General features: G+C 37.9%; 1 protein-coding gene across 1 annotated transcript in view; it reads left to right on the top strand.

Moving 5' to 3' along the window:
- Positions 1-15,281, top strand: part of CACNA2D3 (calcium voltage-gated channel auxiliary subunit alpha2delta 3) — a 408,036-nt gene that overhangs the window by 248,098 nt on the left and 144,657 nt on the right. The gene's annotated exons all lie outside the window — the stretch shown is intronic.

Here is a 15,281-nt window from a genome sequence, read left to right as displayed (position 1 = left end):
AGCATAAGGGGGATTTAAAAGCATATGTTGTATCTTTGTAGCACAGAGAGCACCACAGACTAAGTGTGGCAATACTGAGAAGTGTCTATTATTAGAATTTGGATGAGTTTGTTTTTTTTTTTTTAATGTCACATGCAGGTATCCTTATCCTCATACCTTCCAAGGAGATTAAACTGATAAGATCAGAATCTGTACTGTGAGTGAAGTTGCCATGCATGGGTTTCTTCAAGAATAGCTGTTGTTTTCAGTTCAGATATCTTTATTTCAGATCAGTCCTTAAATGCTGTGCGTGGTGTGACAGGGAACAGTGCAGACACCAAATGTTTTTCCTGTGGGGGGAAAGGCAATGGCCAACCCAAAGGGATTGTAGAGTAGGACACAAGAGCAGGAAGGGGATGATGGACAGATTGGCAAGCAATTTTAGTGGAGCTGCGTTTGTTTTCTTGCTCTGGCATCAGCCAGGGTTCCTGGAGTTTCATTGCCCCCAGCTGGCCATTCCTTTTCCTCTGGTACCCACCTGCATTTCTTGTCTCTCCGGGCCAGGGAGATGATCCATCCTGGGGGTTCCACCCTCCCTCTGTGCCAGCCGTCCCTACTGCAGGGCCCCTGGCACTGCTGGACCCTTAGGTTCAGCTGGGCAGAGATTTAATTCCATGTGTTCAGTGTTGTCTGGCTTAGTTAACCTAATTCTACCTTTGATTGAATAAACCCTTTTTCTCTTTTGACTATCTTCTTAAAAGGTTGAATGAAATCTGTCTTAATTTGTTGCACACTATTTTTCCCTTTCCTCAGGCACACTTTTTAGAGAAAGCTTGCATGTCCACATGTTCTGTTCTCTCTTCTGTGTTTTTGTGTTTGCTTGTTGCTCTCATTTTATAGAAAGTCATGTGTAGACATATATATGATGTCATATATATAATGTAGAGAATAAGATAATTTTAGGCTCATATCTTAACTTCCTAATCTTTTCTGTTATTGCATTTTGTTTGTGTCTCAGTTGGGCACTGTGTCCCTGTGTTACCTGATATTGCATTAATGATGTTTATTCTTTTCATCACACTAAGAGATCTCAATGTCTCATTTTCAGTGCAGTTTGCAATTTTTACAACTCTGCCCTTTACAGTTTTCAGAAGTACTGTCTTGCTTCTGCAGTGAGCTATTTTGTTCTTTAATCCTGTGTTTGTCTTGTTTTCCAGCTTTCATTCTTTCTCTTGTCTTCTTGGCACTGAGGGCATTACTCTGTTCTTTTGTCTTTACAGCCCTGCTCCAAGAGTCTCTTACTTTTTTTTGCAGCATTAAGTGACTGCATTAAAAAATTACAGAATGATTTGAGGGATTTTAGATATTTAAAATGACTCTATGTGTTGCAAATGTTCTAGAGTTTGGAATTGCTGATTTGATTTTAGAACTTGTAATGGGCATTGTGATGGAGGCAGTAAAATATCAGAAAAGGGGGCTTTTTGAATGGATTCAGTTTTATTCCCCAGAAAAGATTGCTCAAAGGAAAATAATACAGTGATGTACTATGTCAGGAACATTTTTAAGAAATCAGTTGCTCAGTGTCAAAAATCTTCCTGCAAAATGAATTATTTTTATCCTTTAAATTTGGAGTCCCCTATTTTTCACCACTAACTTCATTTCCCTGTGTTTTCTAATGTCAAATCCAAGTTCAGTGTAAGTGTGCTGGTGCTCCATGTCCTCATTTTGGTTCTCAGTTCTCCTTCCTCCCATGTTTCTCTAAAAGAAGGGAGAGGAAGCCCTTTGTTTAGGCTACATGTTTTAAGAATGAAGAGTGTTTATAGAGTATTCATCTGTTTTTTCTTCTCCATGATACATATGGTGACATCACTGCATACTTTTAGAAGGTTTGGACAATGCAAAACCAGCAGTGAAAATGGAGAGAGCAAACAGAGCATGTTTTTATAATTAACTGCAGGACTTAGAGCATAGCTTGTGAGTCATGTTAGAGAAAAATGCTTACTTGGTTCTGAACTAGAGGATGGACCTCTCTAGGCTTTCATATTTGATGTCCACAGTAGTTCAGGTCGTCATTCTTTGTTCTCTCTAGTATCAGATTTAAAAAAGCCAAAGTATTTCTTTACAAACACCTCAGCTGCTGTTGTTGATGTTTAGCAAGCAAATACCAGAACATGGATGAATTCACACTGACAGGTGAAACCCCTCAGTGTTTTGCTAACATTCTGAAAGGGTTAACCACAGTACCTGGAGTCACCCCACCCACAGGTACAGTCCTTAAATGAGTTGTTCAGGATGCAGTCAGAGAAGAATGATGAATCAAACCTGGGTTGGTTTTTTTTTTCCCCTATTTAACTAAGTTGACCCTTATGTTACAATGTCTGTAGCCTTATGTAAAATGCATTTTACTGTTGGATGACATTCTCAGTTATAGTGCTTCTAAAATTACCTAGGATAGCTAACAGTAAGTAAAAAACCCCCAGTTCTTTTGTACATAGAATTTCCTCCTTATCACAGACCTTTCTAACTGTCTCAGGCCCTGCAGTACACGCCAAGTCCAACTAAAGCTTTTTCCATTTCTCCTGTATACAGGTAGGCTGAATAACTGCTTCCTTTACCTTGCATTCTTGTCAAGTATTTATTGTCTTTTCTTTTAGGTACATTCAGGAAGTATTTGATATTTGCTTTTATTGCAGTAGTTTACCGTTGCTGATCCACAATGCATTTCTTTCAGAAATCTAGATCTCTTTCTGGTGCTCCACTGAATTCTTCCTCATCTTCATCCATGAATTAGAACTTTCCCTCCCAATGATATACTTTTTGGCACAAATTTAATCCTGTTAGTTTCAGACTGTTTCTGTTGCTCCCAAATACTGTTTTGAATTCTCACAGAATCACTGGGTTGGAAGAGACCTTCAAGATGGTCGAGTGCAACCCAGCTCCAACACCTCAACTAAACCAACCCCACCTGAGCCACAGCCACCTTTCAGGGAGCTGCAGGGAGTGATAAGGTCACCCCTGAGTCTCCTTTCCTCCAGGCTGAGCACCCCAGCTCCCTCAGTGGTTCCTCACAGGGTTTGTGTTCCCAGGCCCTCTCCAGCCTCACTGCCTCCTCTGGACGTGCTCGAGTGTCCCAACATCTTTCCCAAACTGAGGGGCCAGAGCTGGGCACAGCACTCCAGGTGTGCCCTCAGCAGTGCCAGGTACAGGGGGAGAATGAGCTCTGTTCCTGCTGGCCACACCGTTCCTGATCCAGGCCAGGAGCCATTGGCCTTCTAATTCTATATTCCAAGGGGCATGGAATGACCTCCATCTTCATGTCATTTCACAAATTTCTAAGGGCTCTCTTCATCTAAATCCTCAATCAAATTATTAAATTGCACTTGGTACTGGCCAGATCTCTCCCCGCTTTTCCAAATTCTCTTCCTAACATGACAACAATAATAAATCCACTTTGAGAGCACATCTGTCTGAGAAGTGCATTCACCTTATGTTCATTTCATTAGGCTTGGAGTCCTTAGAGGGAGACAACATCACTGAGCATGTAATATGCTGTGCCTTATTTTTGTCAGGCCCAGTTGGAAGCTCTCATGGATGGTATGTTGCCCATGAGTCCAGGATTGGTGAGGATGGCTATACTTCTCCTAAAAATATTTAGAGAATTTAAATCAGGATATCTTTCTCTACTCTTTTTACCTGTGTAGTACAAAAGACACTTGTTATGAAAGGAAATAAGTTTGATTAAACACAATCACTCTTAGATTCATGTTGGCTGTTTCTTTCCACATCATTGTGTTGTATATGATTGTGAATTAATTGTTTAATCACTTTTGCCACAGTCTTTTTGGATAGTGAAATCTAGGAAGTGATTCTACAAATTATTTTCCTTGGTTTTGAAAATATTTATAAATTAGTTTCCCTTTGTTTGTCTTTGGCATGTCTTTTGCTACACAGAGATCTTTAAAAAAATATTCACTAATATTTTAAGGATGATTTGATTAGTTTCTCCAACAATACATGGGAATTTTATCAGGCTTCATTGATTGAAACACATATTACTTATCTACCATTTTTTCCCAAATATGACCTCAGCTCCTAATCCCATAGTTAAAAATGCTTGTGTCATAATAACTACTCAAATTAAACTGTCTGGTGAAGGCTGAAACATATAAAACTTTGACTAATTGAACTTTCTCTGCAGTTGGGTTCTGTACAATTCTTGTTAGGATTTGCTTGCACACACATTTTGTTATGACTTGGGCCTCACATGTACTTGCTGAACAAAGCAAATGTTTTTGACTGTAAAAATTTAAATTTAGATTATGGTCCTAGATCCAAGGTGTACTCTGGCCAATATTCCTTATTAGTAAAGATACATTTTGCATTGGCCCCTATTCCTCCAAGGTGTGTATTCAACGGGCACCGTGCTGTTCAGGTCAGCTGGGTTACAGCCATGGTTTATAACATTTAAAAATGTGGCTTATGAATCACAGAATCCTAGAGTATTTTAGAATACAGTTAAATCTTACAGAACAGAGTTCTTACACTATTTAGTGGTGTAAAGATGACACCTGGTATCCTCAGTTTCATGTGGAAGTGAGTTGGCAGCCTGTGTAGGTTAAGGCAAAAAAGGTGTAGCAGTCTCTTTTTGATTCCACAAGCCTTGTGAATTCTCTGCAAGTATCATTTTCTATTCTGCTCCCTCCAAGATCATGCTTATTGCCACACTGCACGTGTTTGGAGAGCAGGAAATGGAGTTAAACTTTCTGTATTTTTCTCAAGTAGGGTTGTTTTAAAAAAATCAGCTGTCCTTTCTGTCATGTGAATTCTGCTCTTCAATGTGACTCCTCTGAATTTGCCTATTTTCCAGAAGAAAATCAGAATTTTTCCAAGATTAGACAAATTGGAAGAAATAAATCATAAGGTCAAAAGACCATGCACTTACCTTTAGCCTGTAAATGATGCTGCAAATTTTGGTGACCTGGTTAAATTCAGGGGTTAAACAAAGTGCTGTACACTGTTTCTGTCTTTAGACATTTTTCTGTATCCATGGACTTATTTTAATGTAAATAGTCACCTCGACAGCTGTGTCCCCTTAAGCACATTTTATTTAGCAGCTGGATTATACACGTCACTTGGCAGCCATGGATTTTCAATTTTTCCCTGTGCCAAGGGGGCAGCTGGAATAATTTGAGTGCTCATTAATTTGGGAGAAATATGAGCTGCAAGTCAGACAACATGAGTCTTCTGTATGGTGTTGTACAAGGATAAGCGGATCAGGGTAGAAGCAATTTGCCCTGTCCCAAGGGGGTCTTCGTTTTTTAATAAGCTGGTTATGAAAATTCTATTTCTTTGCAGTTTAAAGAGTCTAATTAGAGCCTGTAAATTCTCTCATATAGCTGGAGTGGATGAAGGTTAACATTAGGCCTCCAGAGTCTTTTCACATTCATTTACAGACTTAAATCAGGTAATAGTTTGTAGCTAATTAGAATGGTGTATTAAATATTTAGTTTGACTTCACTTAACTGCGAGAACACATGGATGCTGTAGGGCTACAAAAATTATAAAGAAGAACATTTAATTTTTAATCAAAGATAAAGGCATAGCAATTTTAATACTGACTGGTATAGTGTGACAGTCTGAGCAGCAATTGCCTTTAGTTGGTTAAAATGTCAAGATAAAGGAATTTCATGTCTATTTTATGTTCCTGCTGTAGCACTTTGAAGGTTCAAACAATTCATGGGTGTATATACACAGTGTCTGAGGGATTAACTATTTTTCAGCATAGCAGACAGTTTTTGTGTAAAATCTCATTCATTTTTCTATCCACTAACTCAGCATTTTCAGAAAGATTTTCTTAAAGAGGTTGTAGTGTTTCTACTCACAGGAAGTCCAACAACAAGCACACTTTCCTACCAGAGTTTGCCAAGCAGTGGGTCTGCTGTTCCATCAGAGCAGCATCTGTGTTTACAGCTTCTCCTGCTTTGGCTGATTTTGTATTTCAGTGGACAAGTAAAGTAATCCTAAAATTCTATGCACAAACCTTTTCCTGTTCTTGTAAGTGTTCAGTTTTATTCTCAGGCATATGGTGTGATTCCTGGGGCTGTCCTGTGCAGGCCCAGGACCTGGGCTCTGATAATCCTTGTGGGTCCCTTCCAACTCATTCTATGATTCTGTTACATCCACAATTCACAAAATTCTTTGCATTCTCCAAGTAGACTTCATATGCTTTTCTGTGCTACTTTATGAAAATCTTCCTGTTGCAAGTTGAATTCTTAGAACCTGAACCTTTTGCTGCTGAAGTCAGTATAAAACCTGTCACCAAATTCAGCTGTACAGAACCAAACATGGGCTTACAGAGTGGAGATCAGCACCACATTGAATTTTACCTAAAATGGTTGGTTCAAAGCAGGGGGGATTTACATCTCCTTGTAGTGAAGGAAAGCTCAATTCAAGCCTGTGTGAAAAGAGACAGATATCCTGAGCCATGAAATACAGAACCTCACTTCAAAACAATTCTGTAAAACTTCTGCAAATGAATAATATTTTATTAAACTGCACATTTTAATAATGCCCCTTGGTCAGAGCAGGAATAGCTATGGATTGAATTTCCCTGCCTTATTTTAATGATTTTTTTGGTGTGAAATTTATTCTACAAAGCAATTTTGTTGATTAATATAGAGCATCAAACTATTGTTACACACCTGCATGATACAAAATGACATTGCACAGATGCAGCTGTGACGTACCAGAGAGCCAGAAGTACCTTACACCTTTTATAATTATCCTTCTACAGTCTGATGTCTACTAAACAAAAACTACATTCTGTTCACTTTTATCAGGTGAAATTTTTCACGCCTTTTTACCACTTTGCAGGACCCATACTTATTTCCGGTGGGAGTTGTGTGTACAAATTCCCTTGGTATTATTGCTTTGTGCTAATGTCATTTTAGTTCAGACTTGATCCTCAACTGCTCATCTTCCCAAGATTTCCCACAGTTTCTGTGGGAAGTAAGTGAGCTGATTTCTTTTGCAATAAAAGTGAGGAGTGCAGCTCCCCCTTGTCTTGTCTCATGGGTCACTTATATCTTCAATGACTGGTCTGGATAGCAGAGAAATCCCTTGTTCATTTGTGAACAAAGCTGTGGGTCTAAAACTGGAGTACCAAAAGTGATGAAATGCTTCAAACTGAAAAAGAAAGAATCCTGGTGAAGCGGTGACCGAATAATTGAGACAAAATAAAGAAGAAATATACTGTATATTTGACAGAGAAAAAAAGAAAAGACAAAAGGTGTCTGTAACCTCAAAACAGTCAAACCTTTCTGTCAGCTTGTTCAGGCCTCAGCTTCTTGGCTCATGATCTGTAGCTTTAATCTCAAGTTTCCTCTCCAGCATTTTTTGGATGCTAGAAACTCCATTACAGATTGGTAGAAAATCAGTGATAAAACTTCTAAATATCACCTTATTTTCTTACACTGCTTTCCCAGTTGCCAATTTTTATAAAATGGTTTATGACTGCAATAATCCCCTCAACATCAGCTGTTATGGGAGATAATAGCCGGTTGTCAGAGCATTAACCACCCTTGACTTCACTTTGGGCCATTATGTAACAAAAGAATGAACTGGTGGTAAAGTTGCCAGGTGTATTAAATTATATGATGAATTATAGAGACTCTGTAGTGGGGATTAGTGTCCAAAAGAGACTAGTGGAGATTGCCAAACCCATTATCTGATAGGACTGCTGGCTGGACAGAATCCCAGGGGTGAAAGGCCAGTGCTTTATCCATTATGTCATCCTCTAATCTGTGTCTACACCATGCACGGTGAAGTACGCTGTAAATGAGTTACCATTGTTCTGTCTTACATCCTGGAACTGGGTAATGGCAGAACTGGAGACGTTGGCAGTATTTGGTTACTTAGAATTTTGTCTGATTTTCATCTTTTCTCATGGATTCCTGCAAAAAAATTAGTTGATATACGAGGAAGTTGAGTAGAGTAGTAGCAGGAATTGTGTGAGCCTGCTTTTTCCACAGGAGCTTCAGTTAAGTCCAAGAAAGTTGGTTATGTCATGGCGTCTGCTCTAATCCCTTCCCCTTCTCTCCATCCAGACAAATTAATTTGTTTAGGCTGCTATTTTGCATTTAAGGAAGAAAATGTATGTTCTTCATTTCAGCAAATCCTCCAGGATTTTGAAGAATGTCAATATTAGGTATAGTTGAATTATGCTTAGGTAGTTCATTTAGGCTTGACTAGTTAATGGTTTGTAATGACTGACCTGGAATCTTGCAAATCAAGAATGGAATTGAAAATTTCCTTTGCTTTTAGGCGATAGCATAGAATTTGTTCCTAGCTCCAATGAATCTGTTTCATTTTACTTTGAAATAGTAACATTGTTATGACAGAAAACTGATGTCAGGTAACATTTGAAAGTTTAAAAAAAGTGAGTTAAAATTTTCCTCTCCCTCCTATACTCCATGTAATTGAAGTCATTGTACCATGATTGGAGGTACCAGTTGAATGATACAAAAATCAGAATAAATAAATTTTTTTTAAAACTCAGGAAAATATTTCTAAAATAGTTCTTCAGTATTAATCTGTAGTACTTACACAATATCTGAAGGGGCTGTTTAAAGATTTTATTCACACTCTATATAGCAGAAATATTTATAACACAGCCCCATGGGGCTCAAAATAATTTGTTACAGTTATAGCTCATGCTGAAAATAGATGTTACATTAATGGCAACAAGCTGGTTTGGGGTGATCTCAGGATTTTGGTTGTTTTTGAAGAGTAGTCTTTAGGATGTAATTTCCTAGACATGGTCTTAGCCAAAAAGGTTAATATTCTCAAAATCTGTGAGAATTGTGTTTGCTGAATTGACTTGTTAAACTGCTAAGAAGAATTTAGTACATTCAAGATACACATTGTTGTACCACACTTAGTACATTATTGGCTGCCTGTTTGCCATCATTAACATGTGCTGCACACAAAGCAGGAGGAGAGACCAATAATCAAGGATGTGTAAAATGGCTAGAACTTGTGTCCCATGTAAAAATCCTGTGTTGGTGATTTTTTTTTTGTTGTTTTTGTGGGGTTTGTTTTGTTTTGTTTTTTGGTTTTTTTTTTTTTTTTTTTTTTTTTTTTTTTTGTTGTTGTTGTTATTGTTGTTTTTTGTTTTTTTCACAGCTATGTTAATCATCAAACTCCTTTAGGGAAACAATGATCCCTGTGCTAATAAGCCTTGAGGTGGTCACTTTCTCATCACCTCCTCTGTCCTTGCACAGTGTAAACAGCATAATCCCATCTCTCCCTGCTAGCAATATTTCTTACTTCTTGGATGAATTTTCACAGTGGGGAATTATTCTTTGTAAATGCTCAGTTGCATTATAATTTTCTATAAATCAGCAAAGTATGTCAGCACATATTCAGGGCTAGAAGAAATATCCTCACTTGATGTCTCATGTAAAACTTGTGGCCTGTTTGAGTTTTCCAAAAGCTCCCAGCAGCCCTAGACCCAGAGAGCAGATCCAGAAATGCTCCTCCCAGGTGATTGTGACACAATGCTGCTGTCCCCTGACCCCAATGGATTAACTGCAGCACTCTTTTCCTTTTCTCCTGCACAAATTTCTGAGGTATGTCTATGCTGAGAGCTCTTGGGGATGTGGATGTTTGGGCAAGCAAGGATCAGCTTCTTGATGAGTGTTTTTCTTGCAGTCTTTGCTTACAACATCTTCTTTTCCAGTGACATACATGTTTCAATTATTTGGGGTTTGTTTTTGCTAACTGTCCCATCAGTTTCTAGGGTACAATGTATGGAGTTTCAATATCACTGTAATGCAAAACATTATTATAAAATTGTCTGGGTACAGTGTGCATGCAAGTGTAGGAAGGAAAAAACATGAGGAAATGTATAAATGTAAACTTTCCCAGAAGAGGTATTTTGAATACAGCAGGAGGAAAATTAACAATGAAGAACCTTTTACTGAGTAATTTAACATTTCAGGATTCAATTTCATGAGGTAATGTCTTCAATTTCATGGCTTCCTTGCTCTGAGTGCACTGCAAGTTGAGGCTTTCAGCACCTCACAGGGCAAAGGTCTCCAACAGGACAGAAGATATTGAGGTAGTGCTGTCTAACATTGCACCACAGGGCTTTACACCCCTTCTCCATAGAATTTTGTGTGCATTTAGATCATTGTCTTCATGGAATTTCCTGTTAACTTATCAATGCAAATAGTTGCTTGGTTTTGGTTTTTATACTACTTCATAATAAAAAGTGAACAGAAGTTTAAAAGAGCTATGAAAATATTTTGAGATAAATTGAAGGTTCAAGAGTGACTTTATATTTCTATTTCTCTTTTCCCATCCCTATTCACAGCCCTGTATGTTATGGCCTTTGCAACAACCAGATGCACTGAATACACTTGGAATTTGGCGGGTTTTTTGGATTGATTGTGTGTGTATCAGTTAAAGTTAGTATCTATAATGCATCTCACATTGATACATTTTACAAGGTCAACATTTTTCCCTTTTCAGATTTGGAAAGGTTTCTTGGGCAAAGACCTGAGGCCTGTTCAGATTTTTTTTGTCGTGCATTTTACTGATTATGATGAGTGGATATGGTATGTCTCTCAAAATCCTTTATGGCTGCATCCAGACTGTTCCTCACAGGAAAATGAGGGGTTGTGCCATCTCCTTAACACAGGGACCAACAGAGTTTCCCCCTTTTCCCACTGGTGTCTTCTGAGGTGAGGTATACAAAAGGATTTTGGAGAGAGAAGACTAGGAGGATGAGATTATTTGAAGAAGAGTGGTGTCGAAGACTAATCTGGAAGTAGTGGCAAGTCCAATGTAATGTTGGATGGGAAGCACGAAGTGCCTGTGAAAAGCTGTCTTGAGAGCTCTCACCTTGAGAGCCCTTGTAACAGTTAAATCAATTCTTTTTTGTGAGGCTGCTTAGGAGTCCAGACAATCACTTGGTCTCACATTGATCCATTGTTCCCAGTCAGTCCATTTGCTCCTCTGTGCAGAGAATAGCTGAGGTGTTCCTGGACCACCACAGATTATCACTATGGGAACTTGAATTTTGTCCCTATATCCCACTTAAATTACATAGCTCTTGCCACAGGATTATTTTTATTTCTTGCTGAGCCAGAAAGGAAAGACTGTTTTGCTGAAGGTGTCCATGAAATAGTTTGCAGCTGCAAACAGAGGTCTGCACTGTCAGCTTCAAGAAGAAGTCCCATTTCCCCTCCCACACAGTATTTTAAGTTTCTGGAAATACTGTTTTAGCAGCTGTTTGGCACACAGATATGAATTCACAGTTTCATTGTGTAGAATCTTGCAGATTGACTTGTCTTGCTTAACAGAGATGGGAGAAGGTCCCTATTCTCTTCCCTACACTGCAGGTTTAATGGAGTTTCAGAGGTGAGGACAGTTCAGGGACTGCAGATGAGCCCACACATAATGGATGGAACTGTTCAGTGGATATTTCAGATGGAGTGCTTAGCACTGAAATAGCTGTCATTTAAGTCATCATTCTTAGCCTTCCTCACTAATGGTTGAGTGTATGCATCCCCGAGATTTTAGATAAACCTTCTGTCCAGAGTTTAAAGGTTCAAACTTCAGAATATTCTCTGGCTATAAAAGCAAGAAATTTACTAACAATAATCTTATTCTTCAAAATTTGAGGGGCTGCAACAAAGAAAAGAGAGCAACCCCTTATGTAGTCTAAACCATGATCTGTGCCTAGATAAGGCAACAGGAATGGAAAACCAGAGAGAAAGCCAGATAAAAAAAACAATACTGTATGAAGTTATATATCTGCTTTTGATTCAGGTGTTTTACTCAGTGAAAGATTTATGCTCAGTTTTGTCTGAACTACTGAGCTTTGAGGTTTGATGCTTTAATATTGCTTAATTCTGCTGTGTAGATGGAAGTAGTTGCCAACACAGCTGCTGGCGTGTTGTGCTTCTCACTAGTTTACTGTGGACTGCTGGTTTGGACCAGAGTGCAGAGAAGTGACCATCATAAAATGCAATGTGGAATTTAGTTGATTGCATAATATGAATTTGATTCCACAGTTTGGAACCTTTTGAGCTTTTGCAGCAATCTTTTAGTGAGAAGAGGAACTGAAAGGAGTCTCTTTCCAGGGAGTGACCCTTCCAGGTCAGGAATGAGACATAATAAGAAGGTAACATGTGGGAGGTTTCCACAGCTGCTGTTCTAAATATAATTAAAATACATCAATCTCAAGTGGTATTCTTTGCCATTCAACACTTGCTTCAGAAAAATATGAAGTGAGAAAGTCACAAGCTCTAATAAAGTTTCTAGTTCCATTGTCCTTTCAGTTTCTTTCAGCTCTCACTCCATATTCTGTGCACCTTGGCTTAAAAATAGCAGCCTACAGCACCTACTGTGCAGAAACAGCAAGTGTAATTGAAAAGGTTAAAGGTTCAAGTTTTTCCTCTTGGAGTAAGCTTTGCTTTGTGTTCAGAGAATCTGACATCTACAATTTTCAGTTCTGTAAATAGGATATAGAAATTCAAGACTAGTGCATCTGCCTGAGAACATTTTCTTTCTCCAAACCTAATAATTCATGATAAGCCTTAATATAGTTGATATAATGTTTTGCAGATGAGACATAGAAAATATTTTTATTCAGGTATCTCTTTCAAGTATCTTTTAAAGCTTTCAAAATTATCCAGAACTGAAGGGCTCTCTTTCTATAATGTTTTTTTACCAGAGAGGTACTTAAACCCTCTGATTCCTTCTCTGATGGAAGTGGTCTCTTGATTCAGTCACAGCACTTGGATATTCAAAGGTGTTTTTCTCATTTGTCTTATTCTCAGCCAGAGCATATGTAGACTATGTAAATGCTGTTACTGGATCTTCTATCTGGGAGGTGCCCGTAACAACTTTGAATTTACTCAGTCTCCCTTGACTGAGCATGCTCTCCATATGGATTCCAAGGAAGTTTTAGCGTCCTAAAACCATAAGATACCAACATAGGTGCATCAGTGTGTGTCTGCATAGTGCACATATCTGTTAAAGCTAATAGGTTCTACTTTGTTTTTTTCTCCAAGGTCCAATAAAAACAACAGAATGAGACAGACATACCTTATACTTCCTGATCTATTATTAGTTACAGAGATTTTAATCATATGCCTCAGCATATGATATATTTACTATACTAGACGTATTTACTATAATACTATACATATTTATCAGCAGACTACACAATGTTAGTGCTATATGTGGGTTATTTGAGAAAAATAAGCATTTCCTGCTATCATTTTGCAGAGCAGGACTGGTTTGACACACTTTCCGTTCAGTTACCTCACATGGACAAGAAGAAAATTCGGTGGTCACTATTAGCAGCTTTACCTTCCAACATATATCTTGCCTGAGATCTGAAAATATGGATGGATATTAAATCTGGTCCTTAATGTCTAATCAATCTACAATGGCAATTTCAGTGGTTATTGCAATGCTGTGTGTCCTGTTTTGCACCATAAATAGCCCATCACTGCACAGGTCTCATCCATGGACAGCAGTTGAAGTAGTTTGAGCTTATCTTCCCAAATTAATGTAGTATTTCTGTAATACTGACTTAGTTATATTTTTTAATGTATCTGCAGTAAAAAAACCTGCCTCCACAGTAACTTTTTTCCTTTTTATTGGTGTTATTCATCCAGAATTATCACTTAGAATACCAATCCAGAAAACTAAAACTAATTTAGAAGGTGTGTAGAACCAAGCTTGTTTTGAAAAATGTGATTTAGAATGTAGAATTATTCATGCAAGTTACCTGTTCTAATATTTTATTACCTAAGCCACTGCTTTTGTCTCTGAAAGCAGAAAATAATATGCCAAATCTTTGTTTTATAAGAATGGGCTGCCCAGGCAGGTGATGCAGTCTCCATTCCTGGAGGTGTTTAAGCAAAGCCTGGGTGTTGTGGCTCTCTTGTCTGATTCACAAGGTGGTGTTGGGTCATGGGTTGGACTCGATGATCTCAAAGGTCTTTTCCAACCTAGTGAATTCTGTGATTCTGGGATTCTTCTGCAGTGTATGGTTAATGCTTTTCACTGTGAGTTAAGTTGATGAAGGTGGGTTCAATGCCCTGATCAAATGAAACTTTTAGAAGTAGAGGAATAATCAGAATTGTTTTCCATCAGAACTGATCTTGAAGATTTTTCTCACTATGCTGAATGAAGAATTAAACAATATTTGCAATACCTATTCATGTGTCTTTAAGGTCAATGTAGAAGGAAAACTTTAAAGTATCAGTGGCTTTAATTTTAACTAAAATACCTTCCTGTGATCCTGTCATGGCTATTTTCTTACAAGGCTACCATGAATAATAGTCATTCTATTAATTCATGAGCAATATAGGAAGGGTATTTTAAAATTATAGTGTGACTTGTATTTCACTGTATATTTCACTTCATGTCCATGGTAAACATCACTTGTATAACATGTACCATGGAAAGTGTGTGGAGGAAAGCACACAATACCTTGGGATAGGGAAGGAAACAGCACTTCATAAATTTGGATCACTCACCTCCTAGCTTTGTTTTATAGATTCCTTTATTTTTTTCAAGTAATTACAATTGGCAGATTTTTATCATGCTTAAAATATTTTCTAGCAAAACTAAGTAAACTAGATATAGAAAATATACTCAGCAAAAAATCATTAAAATCCTTGCAACAGAAAGCCAGAGACAGCCCATTCCTCATGATGATCCATGTTACCAGTTTGTTGAAATTTTATTTTTTGTAGGTTATTTTGCTGCCTGTGCCTGTTATCATGCTTACTGCTCATCTGTTTAGATAAGGCTGGTCTCCTTTTATTAGGAACACAGTCTAGTTTGATCCTCTTTAGATTAAAGCAGATCATTAAGTATAAATCTCTCAGAGTATTCAGTCTCATCATAGGCTATTTTCAAGCATCATTTGCAGGAAGATAAAACATGACAATGATTTATGCTGTATTTTGAGACTATAAATCTCACTGTGCACTTTCAAGTGTCTTTGCAGAACAAAGAATTTCTTTATTAATGCTTTCATAGTAATCAGCAAAGTATAAAAGCACCATTCTTTTGTTTAATGTTGTGTTCTTTCGAGTCTTAGAGTTGGATTATACAGACTGTTGGACTCAAACTTGCAACACTACACCATCAGCGTGTAGACTTTTTAAACCGCATAAATCACAATTCAGTTCTGTGCATATTTTATGTTTGAGAGACTGGGGAAAGTTTTGTGATTGGAATCTGGTCTCTAGGCATGATGATAACACAAAGCA

Source organism: Onychostruthus taczanowskii, unplaced genomic scaffold, assembly GCF_017590055.1.
Source record: "Onychostruthus taczanowskii isolate IOZ18803 unplaced genomic scaffold, ASM1759005v1 scaffold9, whole genome shotgun sequence".
Taxonomy (NCBI): domain Eukaryota; kingdom Metazoa; phylum Chordata; class Aves; order Passeriformes; family Passeridae; genus Onychostruthus; species Onychostruthus taczanowskii.
This window is presented reverse-complemented; position numbering and strand designations above follow the sequence as displayed.